Source organism: Trachypithecus francoisi, unplaced genomic scaffold, assembly GCF_009764315.1.
Source record: "Trachypithecus francoisi isolate TF-2019V2 unplaced genomic scaffold, Tfra_2.0 Lachesis_group12, whole genome shotgun sequence".
NCBI classification, from domain to species: domain Eukaryota; kingdom Metazoa; phylum Chordata; class Mammalia; order Primates; family Cercopithecidae; genus Trachypithecus; species Trachypithecus francoisi.
Genome location: NW_022681457.1, coordinates 93,393,709 through 93,413,132, shown reverse-complemented (window position 1 = coordinate 93,413,132; position 19,424 = coordinate 93,393,709). Strand labels below are relative to the sequence as shown.

At 51.9% G+C, this 19,424-nt stretch overlaps 1 long non-coding RNA gene across 1 annotated transcript; it reads right to left on the bottom strand.

The window, feature by feature from the left end:
• Window positions 1–5,690: 5,690 nt before the first annotated feature.
• LOC117092972 lies at window positions 5,691–17,785 on the bottom strand. The gene is made up of 3 exons (XR_004440984.1): window positions 17,556–17,785; window positions 10,512–10,567; window positions 5,691–6,773 (listed from the first exon to the last, which is right to left on the bottom strand). It is a non-coding gene; the product is annotated as an uncharacterized LOC117092972 (long non-coding RNA).
• Window positions 17,786–19,424: the final 1,639 nt, after the last annotated feature.

Genomic DNA, 19,424 nt, shown 5'->3' with positions numbered 1-19,424 from the left:
ATGTAGGTGTTACTGTGTTATTTTCTCTTTTTAAAAAGATGAACATGTTGAAACTCTGAGGCGCTCACTCATTAATTCAGCAGTTAATAAAGCACCTACTTTGTGTCAGGCCCTGCTTTGGAGAGAGACAACAGGGAACAAGACACACCTGTGGGCAGCCAGACACAAAACTAGTGTGGTGATTTTAAAGGGGATCCTATCCTGTCCTGACCTGGGGGCCCAATGTAGGCTTCTCAGAGGAAGTGAGGAATAAATGAGTTTCTGAGGTATGGCAGGAGGCTCTGCACATCAAGGAGCAGTGCTGAACTGAATTTCAGCCAGCAGCAGCCTGTCCATGGTGGGCCTGCAGGAGCCAACACAGGAGCCCTGAGGCCTGCCATGTGCATGTAGTATGGCAGGCCCTCCTTCCTGGGACTCTGTTTCTCCATGTGCAAACCTGCCTCCCTTCCCTGGACTGTTTTGGGAACAAGGCCAGGGAGGAAGAGCCCTCTCCCCACCCTAAGATCTTTGGACAGTCCGGTTGCCAGAAGACTCAGAAGCTTATTTCTGCCAAAGCTATAGGGACAGGCCTCAGGGCTGGGCATGGAACCTTGGTGATCTCACTGTTGGAACAGGTGCCAGGAGAGGAGGAGGGGAAAAAGATGATTTCTGACTCAAGGTCACAGCCTTCACACAGAGAGCCACCTCTCAAAGACTGTGTGGTCAGGAACCAGAACTGTCTTCTTATGTGGCCCTTATAATGCAATGATGGAGAGCTGGGGCTGGGCTAATGACTGCTGGCAGATCTGCGTTCTGATCTGAAATTTGTTGGGTACTAGCTGTGTGGCCTTGGGCAATTCACTTAAGCCACTCTGAGTCTCCAATTTTTTTTTCTTTTCTTTTTTTTTTTTTGAGAAGGAGTCTCATCGCCCAGGCTTAAGTGCAATGACCTGTTTCGGCTCACTGCAACCTCCACCTCCTGGGTTCAAGTAATTCTCCTGCCTCAGCCTGCCAAGTAGCTGGGATTACAGGCAACTGCCACCATACCTGGATAATTTTTGTATTTTTAGTAGAGACGGGGTTTCACCATGTTGGCCAGGCTGGTCTTAAACTCCTGACCTCAGGTGATCTGCCTGCCTTGGCCTCCTAAATTTCTGGAATTACAGGTGTGAGCTACCACGCTGGCTTCAGTTTCATCTTTAAAATGAAGGGATTTTTTTTGGAGACAGAGGCTTGCACTCTGTCGCCCAGGCTAGAGTGCAATGGCATTACCTCAGCTCACTGCAACCTCTGCCTCCCAGGTTCAAGCAATTCTCCTGCCTCAGCCTCCCAAATAGCTGGGATTACAGGCAACTGCCACCATGCCTGGCTAATTTTTGTATTTTTAGTAAAGATGGGGTTTCACCATATTGACCAGGCTGGCCTTGAACTCCTGACCTCAAGTGATCCACCCGCCTTGGCCTCCCAAAGTGCTGGGATTACAGGTGTGAGCCACTGCGCCCGGCCTATTTATTTATTTGGAGAGAGTCTCACTCTGTCACTCAGGCTGGAGTGCAATGGCATGATCTCAGCTCATGGCAGCCTTGACCTCCCAGACTCAAAGGATCCTCCCACCTCAGCCTCCTGAGTAATTAGGACTACAGGTGCATGGCTCCACACCTGGCTAATTTTTTGTATGTTTTTTTGGTAGAGACAGGGTTTTGCCATGTTGCCCAGGCTGGTCTCGGACTCCTGGCCTCAAGCAATCTCCTTGCCTTGGCTTCCAAAGTGCTGAGACTACAGGTGTGATCTACGACACCTGGCCCAAGATAATACATTTAAATGCTGAACATGGTTGACTTACTAAAGTTCACTGCTGCTGCTCCTCTTGCTATTCTTATTGTCTCCAGGGATAGTGCAGACACCTAAGAGCTAGTCTGAGCTCTGCCACTACCTGCTGAGTTACTTACCCAAGGCAGATTGCTTTGCTTCTTTAATCCTCAGTTTTCTTATTTCTGGGACAGGATTGGAAACTGCTGCAACTGTGAAAAAGGGGCTATAGACATTTTTCAGGATGGGTTGGGGTGGGGGGCACTGCCAGAAAATCCATTTGCTCCCTCTCTTGGCCTGTCCAAATTGAGCAGCATGGGGCTTTGAGGAGCTCTACCAGACAAGCCTCAGACCAACTATCCTCACTGCCCTTCCCCCACCTCACCTCCGTGTTCAGACCTGGGTCACCCAAGTTAACCCATAAGCTACACCCCATCTCCTTTCCTCCTGGTTTACATCCTTCTCCCTTCTAAGTATGTACAGTTCTCTCCTCATCCCTCTGAGTTACCTGCATCCTCTTCTTCTGTTATGCTGACTACATTTCGGGGAGAATGTGAGCCCTGTCCCTTTCTGTGCTCCTCTGTCTTGCCCTTGGCAGATCCAGATGTGGATATAACATCTGGCAGGCAGCAAGACCAGTGCCTGCCAAAAGCAGCATCTCCCCAGCCCTCATCCTATGGTGAAGTCACTGTTCTATGTTTCCACGGCAACCACAGGCTGGGAAGATGGAGAAGAGGAGAGATGAGTAACCAGAAGCCAGCCAATGAGATGAGCTGCAGCACCGGATGATCCATGGGGCCATGGGGAGCGGGCACAAGGGAGGCCTGCTCAGCATGTTCAGCTGTTTCCTGGACCCTCCCTGCCATCTGGATGCCTCCACTAGAGAATGTGCTACTGGCACCAGGAAAGAGCTAGAGGCTGAAGAAGCTGAGCTAGAAGCTTTGCTGACCCAAGCACATGGCCCTCCTTTTTTGCCTCTTCAGGGTCTAAGTCTATGGATGCTGACTACCCCTGCCCCATCCCACCCCTAATATCTGCAACTGGGAACTTTTCCCATTTGCTGGTAATGATGGTAGGGCTCTTTCTGCCTCTGCCTGCCATGGGACCAGCAAGTCTTAGACATCCTTTCTTTTTATGCCCTTGGTCCATGTGTCTTTGTTTACCAGAAAGGGGTCCAATCCAGACCCCAAGAGAGAGTTCTTGCATCTCACACAAGAAAGAATTTGGGGCAAATCCACAGAATAAAGTAAAAGCAAGTTTATTAGAGAAGCAAAGAAATGTCTGTTTAGTAAACATTATTAACCTGTTCCCTTAACTGTAAACATTTTGTGACTAAGAATGTTTCACCATGTGGGAATGCATCCCAACCAGGTCTCAGCTTCATTTTACCCAGCCTCTATTCAAGATGGAGTCACTCTGGTTAGAATGCCTCTGACATAGGCCTGTAATCCCAGCACTCTGGGAGGCCGAGGTGGGCAGATCACGAGGTCAGGAGATTGAGACCATGCTGGCTAACACGGTGAAACCCCTAAAAAAAAAAAAAATACAAAAATTAGCCTGGTGTGGTGGTGGGCACCTGTAGTTCCAGCTACTTGGGAGGCTGAGGCAGGAGAATGGCGTGAACCCAGGAGGCGGAGCTTGCCGTGAGCCGAGATAGCGCCACTACACTCCATCCTGGGCGGCAGAGCAAGACTCCATCTCAAAAAAAAAAAAAAAAAAAGGAAGAATGCCTCTGACATCTTCAGATTCGATGCCTTTGGAAAGAGCCTTGATTCTAAATTCCAGGGCTGCACTTACTAGCTAGAGACCTAGAACAAGCTCCCTTTCCCCTTTCTGAGTCTCGTTTTCTCCCAAATAGAGGAAGGCCATCAACTTCTCAGCGTTGTCAGGAGGATTAAAAGAGATAACAACTGGAAAGCCTATCATGCACTAATATTGAAGGAATGGTAACTCTTTTCTCCTTTCCTCCTTCCAGTTCTTTTCCCCAGGATATTTGAGTAAGCCAAGGCCCTTTGAGACCCTGAATCAGTAGGATAGGATTCAAGCATATGGCCAACTCCTCCTCATTGAGGTCACAGAGTGGCCTTCAGATCTTGAACATAAGTTTCCTCATATTTCCCTTTCTCTCTCTTTAAATATTCATTCATTCTACCAATCTTAATTGAGCACCTCCTATGGCCAGGCACTGTGCTGGGCTCAGTGGGGATCCAGGGTGAACAGGAGAGCTCCCTGCTCTCACTTAGCTCACAGTGCAGGGGGGTTGGAGCCACAGTAGGTGGAGTGGAATGTTCTTTCTGCCACTAGGAAATCTGCTTCCTTGTTCCCCAAGAGTTCTAGATACTGTGGGCTGGAGAGAACAAATGATGGCAGAGGTTTACTCAACACCAATTTGCTTCTAAGAAACTGCTGCCTGTGGCAGAATGCTCTCTGAAATAAGAACAATGACCCTCCCTGCCCTGAGGGAGAGGGGGGTACCTTAGTGGGGAGGGGCAATCTGTCTTCTCAGAAACTAGCCTCTCCCTGTTACTGACCGAAGGAAGATGAGACTCTATAGCCTAGTCTCATCTATTTCCTTGCTCTAATTTGTTACTGAAATCCTTGTTAAGAAAAGTTCCTGGGCCGGGCGCGGTGGCTCAAGCCTGTAATCCCAGCACTTTGGGAGGCCGAGACGGGCGGATCACGAGGTCAGGAGATCGACACCATCCTGGTTAACATGGTGAAACCCCGTCTCTACTAAAAATACAAAAAAACTAGCCGGGCGCGGTGGTGGGCGCCTGTAGTCCCAGCTACTCGGGAGGCTGAGGCGGGAGAATGGCGGGAACCCGGGAGGCGGAGCTTGCAGTGAGCCGAGATCGCGCCACTGCACTCCAGCCTGGGCGACACAGCAAGACTCCGTCTCAAAAAAAAAAAAAAAGAAAAGTTCCTGGCGGAGACTAAGGTATAGTATATTGACACGATGGGGCGCATTCAGGGTGCTATGGCTGTAGACAGGTACAGTATATTGAATGAATGCAAATGAGTGAGTGAAGGAGAGAATCTACCCCTCTAGCTTTAGGGGCTCTGGAGTGAGACTTGGGTTCCAATCTTGCCATATGTATACAACAGCTGTGTGACCTCGGGCAAGTCATGATCTCACTGGGTCTCAGTTTCTGAATCTGTAAAGAGCATTATCACTGTTCTCACCTAGCCAGCCTCCCAAGGGCTCTGAGAAGCTAGGGAAGGACAAGTTGAGGAATGCAGCACAAAGGATGTTTCTCCAACTCCTGGCCTCAAGTGATCCTCCTGCCTCAGCCTCTGCAGTAGCTGGGACAGGTGTACCTGGTTTATGTTTTTTCTCTTCCAACCTCCTTCCTTGGCTGCCTGTGGTCCTTGGCACCAGACCCACTTTCTTTGACATGACCCCATAGCCAAAACCCATAGCCAAAACCCACAGCCTCACAGCCCACACACTCTAGCCCCTACCTGCCTCTCCCAGCTTTCCACACACACTGCAGCCACTCTGACCTTTTTGTATCTTGAGGGGGCACCATGTTTCTCTCTTTATGTTTGCCAACAGTGCTCTTCCTCACCCCTACAGTCTTTTCATTAACTCTTTCTTTCTTTTTAAAAAAATCTTTAAATTTTTTTTTTTTTTTTTTTTTTTTTTTTTTTTTTTTTTTTTTTTTAGACAGTCTCGCACTGTCACCCAAGCTGGAGTTCTATGGAGTTCAATCTCAGCTCATTGCAACCTGCACCTCCCAGGTTCAAGTGATGCTCATGCCTCAGTCCCCTGAGTAGCTGGGATTACAGGCACCTGCCACCACACCCAGCTAATTTTTGTATTTTAGTAGAGATGGGGTTTCACCATGTTAACCAGTCTGGTCTCCAACTCAAGTGATCCACCTGCCTCAGCCTCCCAAAGTGCTAGGTTTACAGGCATGAACCACCACGCCCGGTCAACTCCTACTCATTTTTCAGCTTTCAGCATAACTATCCTGCTTCTGGGTAGCCCCGTCTTCCCTGACCTTTCCTATCCTGCTTTGATGTTTGTTTCAGAGTCTGTCTTTGCAATTACACCGGAGGCCCTTAGAGGGCTGGGACCCAGTCTGTGTGTCCCTGCTGTGCACAGGACCTGGTACGTATTTGTGGAGTGGACAAACAGTCTCTCCAGAGAAAAGAAAGTCACTTGTTCTTGCAGTGCTCTCTGTTTTGAAATTCTGACACCATCACCATCTCCTTGTCTACTACTCTCAACTTTCCTCCTGCCAAAGTATCATGTTTTGTGTCTTTCTCACTCCATCCCTGAGGGCTAGTAGCCTGGGACATTTCCTGTGTGTGATGGGGCCCCAAGTACTCCCAAGTGAGAATTGCGCTTTGGAAAACATGAGTGTAGTCTGGATCTCAACAGCAGCTTTTTTGCAGGGACAGGGCTAGGGCTATTCCCAGAGAGTCATTAAATCAGGCCCCATACCTGGGGCTGACCCTGGCTCCCTCCTCAAACTTCAGTTTCCTTTTCTCTCAAATAAAAAAGGTTGCATCTGCAAAAATCTAAATAGCCTCTAATATTGGATTAGGTAAATTATAATTAGAAAGGTAAACCTTAGGCTTATAAAATGGCACCTCACATCACCATGAGGTCTCAAGCATGTTTACGTGCCATGTGGCCTGGCCTCCATCTCCTCTTCTGGCACCAAACAGATGGACCAGTAGTCATGCCTCATAGTGCATTCTCTTCAGGAACAGCTTACCCAAGATTGTGGAAGGATTCAAGCAGCTCCCGGAGGCCTGACGAGCCTGGCTGGTGTGGACAGATGACCACTGTTGTCCCTGGGTGAGGAGAGCTGGCAAGCCATGGCAGAGTGGCTGGCAGGGAGTGTATCTTGGCCTCAGGAGTCTGAGGCCAGGTGTGTTCCAGGAAGCAAGTACAAAGCCAACACTGTCAGCCTGGCTTGGGCTGAGATCTTGGGAGTTGTCCGGGTTGGTTGATGGGGCAGCAACTCAGGACTCTGTAGTAAACAAAGACACCGGACAGGAAAAGGAAGGAGCCCATTTGCAGGAAGGACTGGGTGGGCTGGGGGTGACCAGGACTGGAGCCCAGGGTGAAAGATTTCTCCTTGTAAAGGTTGGCAGTGGGAGGACCATGAGGTTAGAGGGATAGGATCAGAGTCAGGAAGAGATAAAGTCAGATGAAGAAGGCTGTCCTTCTTGGCCTGGGATCACCCTGTGCAGGAGTAAAAATAGTCCAGGTCACGCCTGTAATCCTAGCACTTTGGGAGGCCAAGGGGGCCAGATCAGTTGAGGTCAGGAGTTCAAGACCAGTCTGGCTAACATGGTGAAACCCTGACTTTACTAAAAATACAAAAAAATTAGCCAGGCGTAGTGGTGGGTACCTGTAATCCCAGCTACTCGGGAAGCTGAGGCAGGAGAATCACTTGAACCCAAGAGGCGCAGGTTGCAGTGAGCCAAGATCATGCCACTATACTCCAGCCTGGGCGACAGAGCAAGACTCTGTCTCAAAAAAAAAAAAAAAAGCCCAGACAGCTCCAGGAATCATAGGCTGGTATATGTCTGGCTACCGATTCTTCTCCCACCACTGGTGAGCCAGTTTATGATCTGTTAGAGGAAATGGGGAGGAGGTTTAAAGACCACCAAGGAAAACTGGGAGACATGACACCTGAGTGAACTTGGGCAAGTCAGTCTCTCTGTGCCTGTTTCCTCCTCTGTGTGATGAGGATAGTAATGTCTAACCTTTCAAGAGAATAAACGAGATTGTGGGTATAGAGCAGCTTTGTGTGCTATGAGCGTGGTGCAGAAAATTGTGGCTAACATTGGTGCATCACTCCCTGAGCACTGCACTGGACTTAGCAGCTTTTTGTCTTTCAACTCGCGTCACCCTGACGATAAAACCTAGTGAGGCAGGTACTATTCTCATCCCTGATGTACAGGTGACAGCCAGGATTTGGACTCAGGTAGACTGGCTCTAGAGTTTGCGTGGCTTAACCATTATTCTACACTGGCTCTCTCTGTGACAGTGTTCACCCTGCCTTCTCTGTGACCTTGGGCCAGTCTCTTTTCTTCAGTGTTCCCAACTCTATGTTACGAGGTTGGGCTAGATGATCTATTTAATCCCTCAAGCTTTGGCAGTTGCTGGTTCAGGAAAGGAACTTCCAAGTAGGGGAGAGGGTGAGGTGGAACCAGAGCAGAGAGAGGATAAACTTTTCCAGTGTCTCTGCCTTTTCATCAGTGAGTAGGCTGGCAGGCTCCCCTTTGCCCTATAAGTGGGGCCAAGGGAGCAGGTGATGCTCAGCCTCAGCCTGGAATATTCACTGGTCCCTGAGGATCACTGAGGTCTGACCACCAGGTCCGCCTGCCTATAGTCAGGCAAGGCCCATCTCTTTCTGCTAACAGACTCCAGAGGACTCTTCTTCAGTCTTCAGTCTTTACCCGCCCATTCTGGGCCCCTGTCCCCTCACCCAGGATCAGTTTATCTGGGCACCAGGCCTGATCTGGGGCCCAGGGATGGGACTGTTTATAGATGTCCTCTGTCTCCTTGGCCTTGGTCTCTAGCCAGATTGGGCCATTCACACACATTTTCTCTCTCTGTCAATCACTCATTGAACTTGACTGTCACTAGTCTGATGCCTGGCCTCATGCTGAGTACGGAGGATAACCGACAGATGACCTAGACTTGGTCCCTGCCCATGGGAGAGGTGGACTTTTCTACAGACTGTGACAATACAGAAAGGCTATTACTATCACATAGGGCTGTCTGTATACCATAGAATACCAGAGGAGGGAGCCCCCCACTCTGCCAGGAAAGTCAGGAAAGGCTTCATACAGGGGGCACTCTTTGGACTGGGTCTTGAAGGATAGGCACATAGGCGTCCACTACATGTGGGGAGGGGAATTGGGAAGGCAGAGGAGAAGGATTCGTTGAAAGAGGATGAGATTTTCCCGATGATTGCCCTGGGGTGATGGCAGAAGATAAAAATAGCAAGTGATGAGAATGGAAAGATAATGTAGGTCACACAGGAGAAGGTCTTGCTCATCATCCAGGAGTCTGGCCTTCCTTCTGAAAGCAGTTGAGAGTAATGGAGGGTTTCGGGCAGGGGACCTTCATGATCTGATTTGTATTATGGGAAGAATTCCCTGTCTGCTGTGTGGAGGCTGCATGGAAGATTTTGGTTAGGAGGCTGTGGCAGCTATCCAGACTGCACGGTCCGGCAGGGCTCACCCATGCCCACACTGCAACTAGAGAGAGGGGGAAAGGGAAGAGGACACACTCCTAATTAAAGGCCTGGCCTGGCCACTGTACACATCTCTTCTCTCTCAGCTACATTGAGATGCAAGTGAGACTAGGAAATATAGTGATTATTCTGGACTGCTTTTTACTCTAGAAAAGGGAGAGAGTAGATATCAGGGTACTGGAGGTCTCTGATACAGTGGTTAAAAGTTTCTGGGCCGGGCGTGGTGACTCACACCTGTAATCCCAGCAATTTGGGAGGCCGAGGCAGGCAGATCACTTGAGATTAGGAGTTCGAGACCAGCCTGGCCAACGTGGTGAAACCCCGTCTCTACTAAAAATACAAAAATTAGCTGGGCATGGTGGTGCATGCCTGTAATCCCAGCTACTCAGGAGGCTGAGGCAGGAGAATCACTTGAACCTAGAGGGCAGAGGCTACACAGTGAGCCAAGATGGCGCCACTGCACTCCAGTCTGGGTGACAGAGCGAGACTCTGTCTCAAAAAAACAAAAAAAATAAAAAGTCTCTAAAATCAGATTTCTGAGTTTAAGTCCTGCCTTAACCACTTACCATCTGTTCAGGCAGATTACTCGCCCTCTCTCGTGCCTCAGTTGCCTCCTCTGAGGGTACAGTGAGCTAACACACAGCAAGTGCTTACATAGATCCTGGCACATAGTGAGGCCCAGAGCTGGTTTCTGTTTCTAAGAGAAGTGGGGGCTCTGGGAACAGGTGTTGCCTGACTCCCCGGGAATCACTGAGGCACCCACAGTGGGGCAGATGTCTGGCTAGGGCATCCAGGACTATGAGCTGTGCCCTTTAGCCCAATTCTCTCAATCCCCATGGCTTAGCTGAGGCAGAGGATGCTGGGAGCAGGGTATGGGGGTCCTGGGAAAAGCAAGGAAGGTGGATTTTAGAGATAATTCAAGGATAGATGGCCCAAGAAATGATGTTTCTGGGCCGGGCGCGGTGGCTCAAGCCTGTAATCCCAGCACTTTGGGAGGCCGAGATGGGCGGATCAAAAGGTCAGGAGATCGAGACCATCCTGGCTAATACGGTGAAACCCCGTCTCTACTAAAGAATACAAAAAACTAGCCGGGCGACGAGGCGGGCGCCTGTAGTCCCAGCTACTTGGGAGGCGGAGGCAGGAGAATGGCGTAAACCTGGGAGGCGGAGCTTGCAGTGAGCTGAGATCCGGCCACCACACTCCAGCCTGGGCGACAGAGCCAGACTCCGTCTCAAAAAAAAAAAAAAAAAAAAAGAAATGATGTTTCTGGATCTAGGGGCTTCAGATGCAGCCCAGCCTGCATCTGTGAGCCCCTTTCCCTCACAGGACAACAGATCTTCCAGGGCCACGGTGGGGCAGAGAAGGGGAGGTGGGGTGGCTAGTCAAGGTCACTGGGAAGGGAAGGGAAGGGGAGATTGGGTGACTAGTCAAGGTCACCTTGACTAGTGACTCCAGACTTGGCTGCTGTTTGATCTCAGGCCTCCAACCACTACTGACCTTCTCTGGGCTTTGATCTTTCCATCTGGAGGCTGGGATCACTTCTCCTTGCCTTCCTGCAAGGTGAGTGTGAAGATTAGATGTCAGTCGTAGAATCAGGTTGCTCCCTGCAGGGCTGAGTGCCTTGGAGGGATGTGTCAGTAGCAGATGACAGTGCACCCCTTCCCCAGAAGGAGAAGCATTGCAGCTCAGTCCAGCTGAGCCATGACTGACTGTCCTGCCTTCTTCCTCATTTGAGCTATGCTCTTTTCCCCAGGCTACTGGTTGTAAAATAGGGTGGGATAAGAGAGTAATGTGGGAGGGAAAGGACGGGTGGAAGGAAACAAGAGGGAGGAGGATAGCAACGTCAGGAGAAAGGCAGAATGGTAAGATTGACGGCTCATGGCTGAGGCAAATGAAAACTTAGAGTGAAAGGGGAGGTGTCTAGAATTAGCTTTGTGGGAACCCACTCTCCCCATATTCAGGCCCAGATGGGGAGCTTGCTGAGGGTAGGCGCTGTGTCTTATTCATCTCTCTGTCCTCTTTTCAGGGCAGGCCACGGTATAAGCCTCCACCGAAAACAGGTCTGCTGTCAGAGTTTGTTGACTGAACCCCAGACTTGGTCCCCCACTGAGCCTTCATGAAGCCTCCCCACCTAGGCCCTGCTTACAGGAGGATCTGAAAGGCAGCCTTGAGAAGAAGGAAGGGCAGCTGGGAGACAGGAGTGTGGGTCCCGTTAGGGCTCCCTCAGTGCCTTGCTGTGCTACCTGGGACAAACCATGTATCCTCTAAAGCTCTTTCCCCATCTGAGTAACGTGAGTCCATGGCTGTGGTTTGAGAGCTATTTTTACTCCATTAAACCCTATCTTCAAACAAATTCTTAGGCCAGGTGTGGTGGCTCATGCCTGTATTTCCAACACTTTGGAAGGCTGAGGTGGGAGGATCGCTTGAGCCCAGGAGTTTGAGACCCGCCTGGGCAAGAAAGTGAGACCCTCATCTCTACAAAAAAAAGTTAAGTAATCAGCTGGGCATGCTGGCACGTGCCTGTAGTTGTAGCTACTTGGGAGGCTGAGTGGGAGGATCACTTGAGCCCAGGTCGAGGTTGCAGTGAACCATGATCATGCCACTGCACTCCAGCCTGGGCAGCAGAGTGAGACTCTGTCTCAGAAAACCACAAATTCTGGCCGGGCACAGTGGCTCACATCTGTAATCCCAGCACTTTGGGACGCCGAGGCAGGCGGATCGTGAGGTTAGGAGACTGAGACCATCCTGGCTAACACAGTGAAACCCCGTCTCTACTAAAAAAAAACAAAAAAAATTAGCTGGATGTGGTGGCAGGCGCCTGTAGTCCCAGCTATTCGGGAGGCTGAGGCAGGAGAATGGTGTGAACTGGGGAGGCGGAGCTTGCAGTGAGCTGAGATCGCGCCACTGCGCTTCAGCCTGGGCGACAAAGCGAGACTCCATCTCAAAAAAACAACAACAACAACAACAACAAAACCCAAATTCTTAGGTGGAAGTCCAGGAAATAAAAGGGATCTTCACTGGTGGAAGCCAGGAAGGGTGCTGGAACCCACTTATATGGTCCTGGGGGGTCTGGGGAGGCCAATTTAAAGAATGGAAGCCCTGCTCTCTGGGCCTCAAGCAGGTTTGGCTATCCCACCCCTGCCTGCTGTCCCGTCCCCACTACCTCTGCATGTCCTTTCTGCAGCCTGGGTGGGAATGGGGGTCCAGTCAACTTGCAAAGAGCAAGCAATGCCCCTCTTGAGGTTTTCTTTCAATTCCTGGGAAATAGCACCACTCACCCCAGCCCCACCCCACACAGACACAGTGGTCTCACCCTGGATCCCTTGGGATTGGGGAGGGGCCCAGAGAGAGCCCTCAGATTCCAGAGCCTCTGGATGCTTAGCAGGGATTGGGGTCTTTAGTAGGGGGATGGGAAAAGAAGAAATGCGTTTTTGGGGAGCCACGAGATTGGAGCCAGGAGGCTCCTGGCTAAATGATCTAGAGTAGCCACTGCATCTCTCTGGATCTCAGTTTCTCCATTCGGATCTCAGTCTCTCCATCAGTACAGTGAGGGATGAATGCCCTTTCTCGTTTGTGACTGGTAGAATGATAGGAGTGGGGATGGGGGCAGAGATTGTGTTGTGGGTGCTGAGTTTCCCAAGAGACAGCATCTTGCTTATAGTTCAGAGCCAGTGATGGTGGCCGCAGCAGCCAAGCCTTGGAGGGAGTGTTGGTAGGAAGACTTGGTTGAACCTGGGCCCTGCCACTAAGTTACTGCGTGTGGTCCCCTCCCGGGGCCACATTTTCTCCATCTGTCTAATGGGACTAAATGCTCCCAGACCCAGGAGTCGGTGACTGCACCTGGCATCAGAGACTGGGGCAGAGGCCTGCAGCTGGCCCAGGGTGAGGGTCACAGTCCTGTTGTGCAGAGCCAGGAGTGGTTGTCAAAGATAGTGTAGAAAACCAAAGTCAGGTGGGAGTGCTGAAGGAAACTCCAACTTTTTTGTTTATAGATGGGAAAACAGGCTGGATGTGGGAAGACCAGTCGTCCAGGGTCCCAGAATGGGTTGGGGACACAGATGGGATGAAAACTGGGACTGCTGACCATCTATTCCAGCTTCTCCTCACAGGAAGCTCTGATAGAAGGTACAGGGAGTAGCTTTGTCTGGGGAGCAGGGAGATGGCCCCTCCACATCCTTGCAAGGTGTGGAAACAGATAACACAATGGGAGCTCAGCCGGCTTGTATTCCCTTTCCTTTTTTCTTTCTGCTTGTCCTGCGCTCTGCTCAGGATTTGTTAATCTCAGAAGTCTCCAGTTAACCTTTCCATCTTTTCCACAAGGACAGGATAGGGGTGCAGTCAGACAGGAGCAGCAGATAAGGGGGTTGGAATTCCGCAGTAACAAAGAGGTCCAGCTGTAGGGGCATGAGATTGGGTTAGGGTGTGCAGGGAGAAACTGAGCACAGAGCTTTCCCCTGTGTCTGGAGCGCGGGGGTGAGGTAAGATTTCTCTAATGATTTTGGGAACCCCTTCAGAGAACATGGTTTTCTGGTTCCCAAGCCCAGAAGAGACATCTCAGACATGCACATACCCAGGCATATCCACACAGACGACCTCTCCCACACCCCCAGACACATCCACACAGACGACCTCACCCACACCCCCAGACACATCCACACAGACGACCTCACCCACACCCCCAGACACATCCATACAGACACCATCCACACCCCCAGATACATCCACACAGACGACCTCACCCATACCCCCAGACACATCCATACAGACGACCTCTCCCACACCCCAGACACATCCACACAGACGACCTCACCCACACCCCAGACACATCGTACAGACGACCTCACCCACACCCCAGACACATCCACACAGACGACCTCACCCACACCCCCAGACACATCCACACAGACGACCTCACCCACACCCCAGACACATCCACACAGACGACCTCACCCACACCCCCAGACACATCCACACAGACGACCTCACCCACACCCCCAGACACATCCACACAGACGACCTCACCCACACCCCCAGACACATCCACACAGACGACCTCACCCACACCCCAGACACATCCACACAGACGACCCACACCCACACCCCCAGACACATCCACACAGACGACCTCACCCACACCCCCAGACACATCCACACAGACGACCTCCACACCCCCAGACACATCCACACAGACGACCTCACCCACACCCCCAGACACATCCACACAGACGACCTCACCCACACCCCCAGACACATCCACACAGACGCACCTCACCCACACCCCCAGACACATCCACACAGACGACCTCACCCCACCCCCCAGACACATCCACACAGACGACCTCACCCACACCCCCAGACACATCCACACAGACGACCTCACCACACCCCCAGACACATCCATACAGACGACCTCACCCACACCCCCAGACACATCCATACAGACGACCTCACCCACACCCCCAGACACATCCACACAGACACCATCCACACCCCCAGACACATCCACACAGACACCATCCACACCCCCAGACACATCCATACAGACAACCTCACCCACACCCCCAGACACATCCATACAGACGACCTCACCCACACCCCCAGACACATCCATACAGACGACCTCACCCACACCCCCAGACACATCCATACAGACGACCTCACCCACACCCCCAGACACATCCATACAGACACCATCCACACCCCCAGATACATCCACACAGACGACCTCACCCACACCCCCAGACACATCCATACAGACACCATCCACACCCCCAGACACATCCATACAGACGACCTCACCCCACCCCCAGACACATCCATACAGACGACCTCACCCACACCCCCAGACACATCCATACAGACGACCTCACCCACACCCCCAGACACATCCACAACAGAACCACTCAACCCCCAGACACATCCACACAGACACCATCCACACCCCCAGACACATCCATACAGACACCTCACCCACACCCCAGACACATCCATACAGACGACTCACCCACACCCCCAGACACATCCATACAGACGACCTCACCCACACCCCAGACACATCCATACAGACACCATCCACACCCCCAGATACATCCACACAGACGACCTCACCCATCCCCCAGACACATCCATACAGACGACCTCACCCACACCCCCAGACACATCCACACAGACAACCTCACCCACACCCCCAGACACATCCTTACAGACGACCTCACCCACACCCCCAGACACATCCATACAGACACCATCCACACCCCCAGATACATCCACACAGACGACCTCACCCCACCCCCAGACACATCCACACAGACGACCTCACCCACACCCCCAGACACATCCACACAGACGACCTCACCCACACCCCCAGACACATCCACACAGACGACCTCACCCACACCCCCAGACACATCCACACAGACGACCTCACCCACCCCCCAGACACATCCACACAGACGACCTCACCCACACCCCCAGACACATCCACACAGACGACCTCACCCACCCCCAGACACATCCACACAGACGACCTCACCCACACCCCCAGACACATCCACACAGACGACCTCACCCACACCCCCAGACACATCCACACAGACGACCTCACCCACACCCCCAGACACATCCACACAGACGACCTCACCCACACCCCCAGACACATCCACACAGACGACCTCACCCACACCCCCAGACACATCCACACAGACGACCTCACCCACACCCCCAGACACATCCACACAGACGACCTCACCCACACCCCCAGACACATCCACACAGACGACCTCACCCACACCCCCAGACACATCCACACAGACGACCTCACCCACACCCCCAGACACATCCACACAGATGACCTCACCCACACCCCCAGACACATCCACACAGACGACCTCACCATCCACACCCCCAGACACATCCACACAGACGACCTCACCCACCCCCCAGACACATCCACACAGACGACCTCACCCACACCCCCAGACACATCCACACAGACGACCTCACCCACACCCCCAGACACATCCACACAGACGACCTCACCCACACCCCCAGACACATCCACACAGACGACCTCACCCACACCCCCAGACACATCCACACAGACGACCTCACCCACACCCCCAGACACATCCACACAGACGACCTCACCCACCACCCCCAGACACATCCACACAGACGACCTCACCATCCACACCCCCAGACACATCCATACAGACACCATCCACACCCCCAGACACATCCACACAGACGACCTCACCATCCACACCCCCAGACACATCCACACAGACACCATCCACACCCCCAGACACATCCACACAGACACCATCCACACCCCCAGACACATCCATACAGACACCATCCACACCCCCAGACACATCCACACAGACAACCTCACCATTCACACCCCCAGGCACATCCACACAGATGACCGCACCATCCACACCCCCAGACACATCCACACAAACGGCCTCACCCACATACCCTCACCACATACCTGGCATTAGAGACTGGGGCAGAGGCCTGCAGCTGGCCCAGGGTGGATCGCCCACACACAGCCCCTACACAGAACTGGCTACAAAATTGGCAGGATCCAGTGCAAAGTGAAAATGTGAGCCCCTGTTCAACAATTATTAAGAATTTCAGGCCGGGTGCGGTGGCTCAAGCCTGTAATCCCAGCACTTTGGGAGGCCGAGACGGGCAGATCATGAGGTCAGGAGATCGACACCATCCTGGTTAACATGGTGAAACCCCGTCTCTACTAAAAAATACGAAAAAAACTAGCTGGGCGAGGTGGTGGGCGCCTGTAGTCCCAGCTACTCGGGAGGCTGAGGCAGGAGAATGGTGTAAACCTGGGAGGCGGAGCTTGCAGTGAGCTGAGATCCGGCCACTGCACTCCAGCCTGGGCAACAGAGCAAGACTCCGTCTCAAAAAAAAAAAAAAAAGAATTTCAAGATAAGGCCGGGGGCGGTGGCCCACACCTATAATCCCAGCACTTTGGGAAGCCGAGGTGGGTGGATCACTTGAGGTCAGGAGTTCGAAACCAGCCCAGCCAACATGGTGAAACCCCGTCTCTACTAAAAATACACAAATTAGCGGGGCATAGCGCTGAGCCTGTAATCCCAGCTAGTCGGGAGGCTGAGGCAGGAGAATTGCTTGAACCTGGGAGGCGGAGCTTGCAGTGAACTGAGATCATGCCACTGCACTCCAGCCTGGGCTACAGAGCGAGACTCCGTCTCAAAAAAAAAAAAAAAAAAAAAAAAATTCAAGATGATGACAGCAGATTATTAAACCAAGAGCAGGCCATTCTGAGGGCTCTGTTTGACCACACAGGTTGGTTTCACACCAATGATGCTAGCTCTGCTCCTAATACATTCCAACCATTCCCCTGGAGACTCACAGTCCCACAGACACCATCCTACTAGAGAGACACACTCACCCAGGGACAAATATTCACACCCCTAGACCCATCACCACTAAGGGCACACCCACCTCTCCACCCCAGACACATACATTCACATCAGCCCCAGTACCACGGAGCCTCACCTAGAGCCGGAGTTCCTCCCAGCTGCGTGGGTCCAGGCATCCCACCAGGGCACAGGGCTGTTACACTCGCCCCTCCCTCGGGCTGCCAGGGTCTCCTCCACTCTCCTGCTCCAAACAGTCCCTCTCCCAAATGCACATTAGCCTACCTGCTGGGCTGGCCGTGGAGGATAGAGGAGAGGGCAATGCCAGCTCTTCCACCCACCCAGTGAGCGTGCAGGGACCCAGCTGAGGATAAGATGCCAATAACAATACCTGGCCGGGTGTGTGCAGGGACCCAGCTGAGGATAAGATGCCAATAATAATACCTGGCTGGGTGCAGTGGCTCACGCCTGTAATCCCAACACTTTGGGAGGCCGAGGTGGGTGGATCACCTGAGGTCGGGAGTTTGAGACCAGCCTGACCAACATGGTGAAACCCCGTCTCTACTAAAAATACAAAAATTAGCCAGGCGTGGTGGTGGGTGCCTGTAATCCCAGCTACTTAGGAGGCTGAGGCAGGAGATTTGCTTGAACCTGGGAGGCAGGGAGGTTGCAGTGAGCCGGAATCATGCCATTGCACTCCAGCCTGGGCAATAAGAGTGAAACTCTGTCTCAAAACAAACAAACAACAACAACAAAAAAACACCTAACACTTGTTGAACATTTACCATGTGCCAGGCACTGTTCCAACACTTTATAAATACTAACTCATTTAATCCCACAATCCTATGAAGTAGTTAATTTTTTTTTTTTCAGACAGAGTTTTGCTCTTGTTGCCCAGGCTGGAGTGCAGTGGCACGATCTCGGCTCACTGCAACCTCCGTCTCTCAGGTTCAAGCGATTCTCCTTCCTCAGCCTCCAGAGTAGCTGGAATTACAGGTGCCTACCACTATGCCTAGCTAATTTTTTGTATTCTTAGTAGAGACAGGGTTTCATTACGTTGGCCAGGCTGCTCTTGAACTCCTGACCTCATGCGATCCACCCTCCTTGGCTTCCCAAAGTGCTGGGATTACAGGCGTGAACCATTGTGCCCGGCCCTGAAGTAGGTAATATTTTTTTATCCCCATTTTATAGGTAAGGAAGCTGAGGCACAGAAAAGTTAAGTAACTTGAGCAAGATCACAGCTAGTAGGAGAGGAAGCTGGGATTTTAACCTGCTACAGACAGCACGCTCTGTCAGTTGTTGATGTGACTGTACTGGGCATGTCAGGCAGTATGAACCCAGTGGTTCCAGGGTCTGCCCCTGAGGAGCTCAGGTCCTCTGTGAAATGATGAAAAAAGATGATTATGATGCAGCGTCTTTTTGACTGGGGTCCATGGTCAGTCCCAGGAGTCCCCAGGATGGTCACTTGGCTGGAGGAACAGATGATTTTCTTTCACTACAGTCACAATATTTGGAAGATGTCTGCATGAGAGACATAGTCCTTTTTACCTTTTTACAGACAAAATTGTCAAATATATAATAAAGGCATTTCCACTGATAGCGTACGCCGTCAGATAATGGACAGTCCACATGGCAGCTGGTTACCCAACCTAGAAAGAGGGCTTTCTCAATGATGGGAATGCAAGGAAACCTGCTCTGCCAGTGTGTTCTGGGCATGCAGCGGGCCTCATTTATGACTTAGTTCAACATTACAAACCTTCAGGAGCCCCACCCTCCTCTGAAAGTTGCTGCTCCCCACTAGGTGTGGCCCCTGACGCCATGTTTGTATGCTTTGACTCCTGCCCCTCCAGCTTCAGGGAGGGAATACCCCAAAATGAAGGCCTCAGAAGCAGCTGAGACCGACTGATCCAGGAAAGCCTACCTGATCCAAGCAGGCCAATCAGGTCCTTTGTCTGGGGCTTGGGAATCTGCATTCCACTGGCTGGGACTGGCCCCTGAACTGAGAACC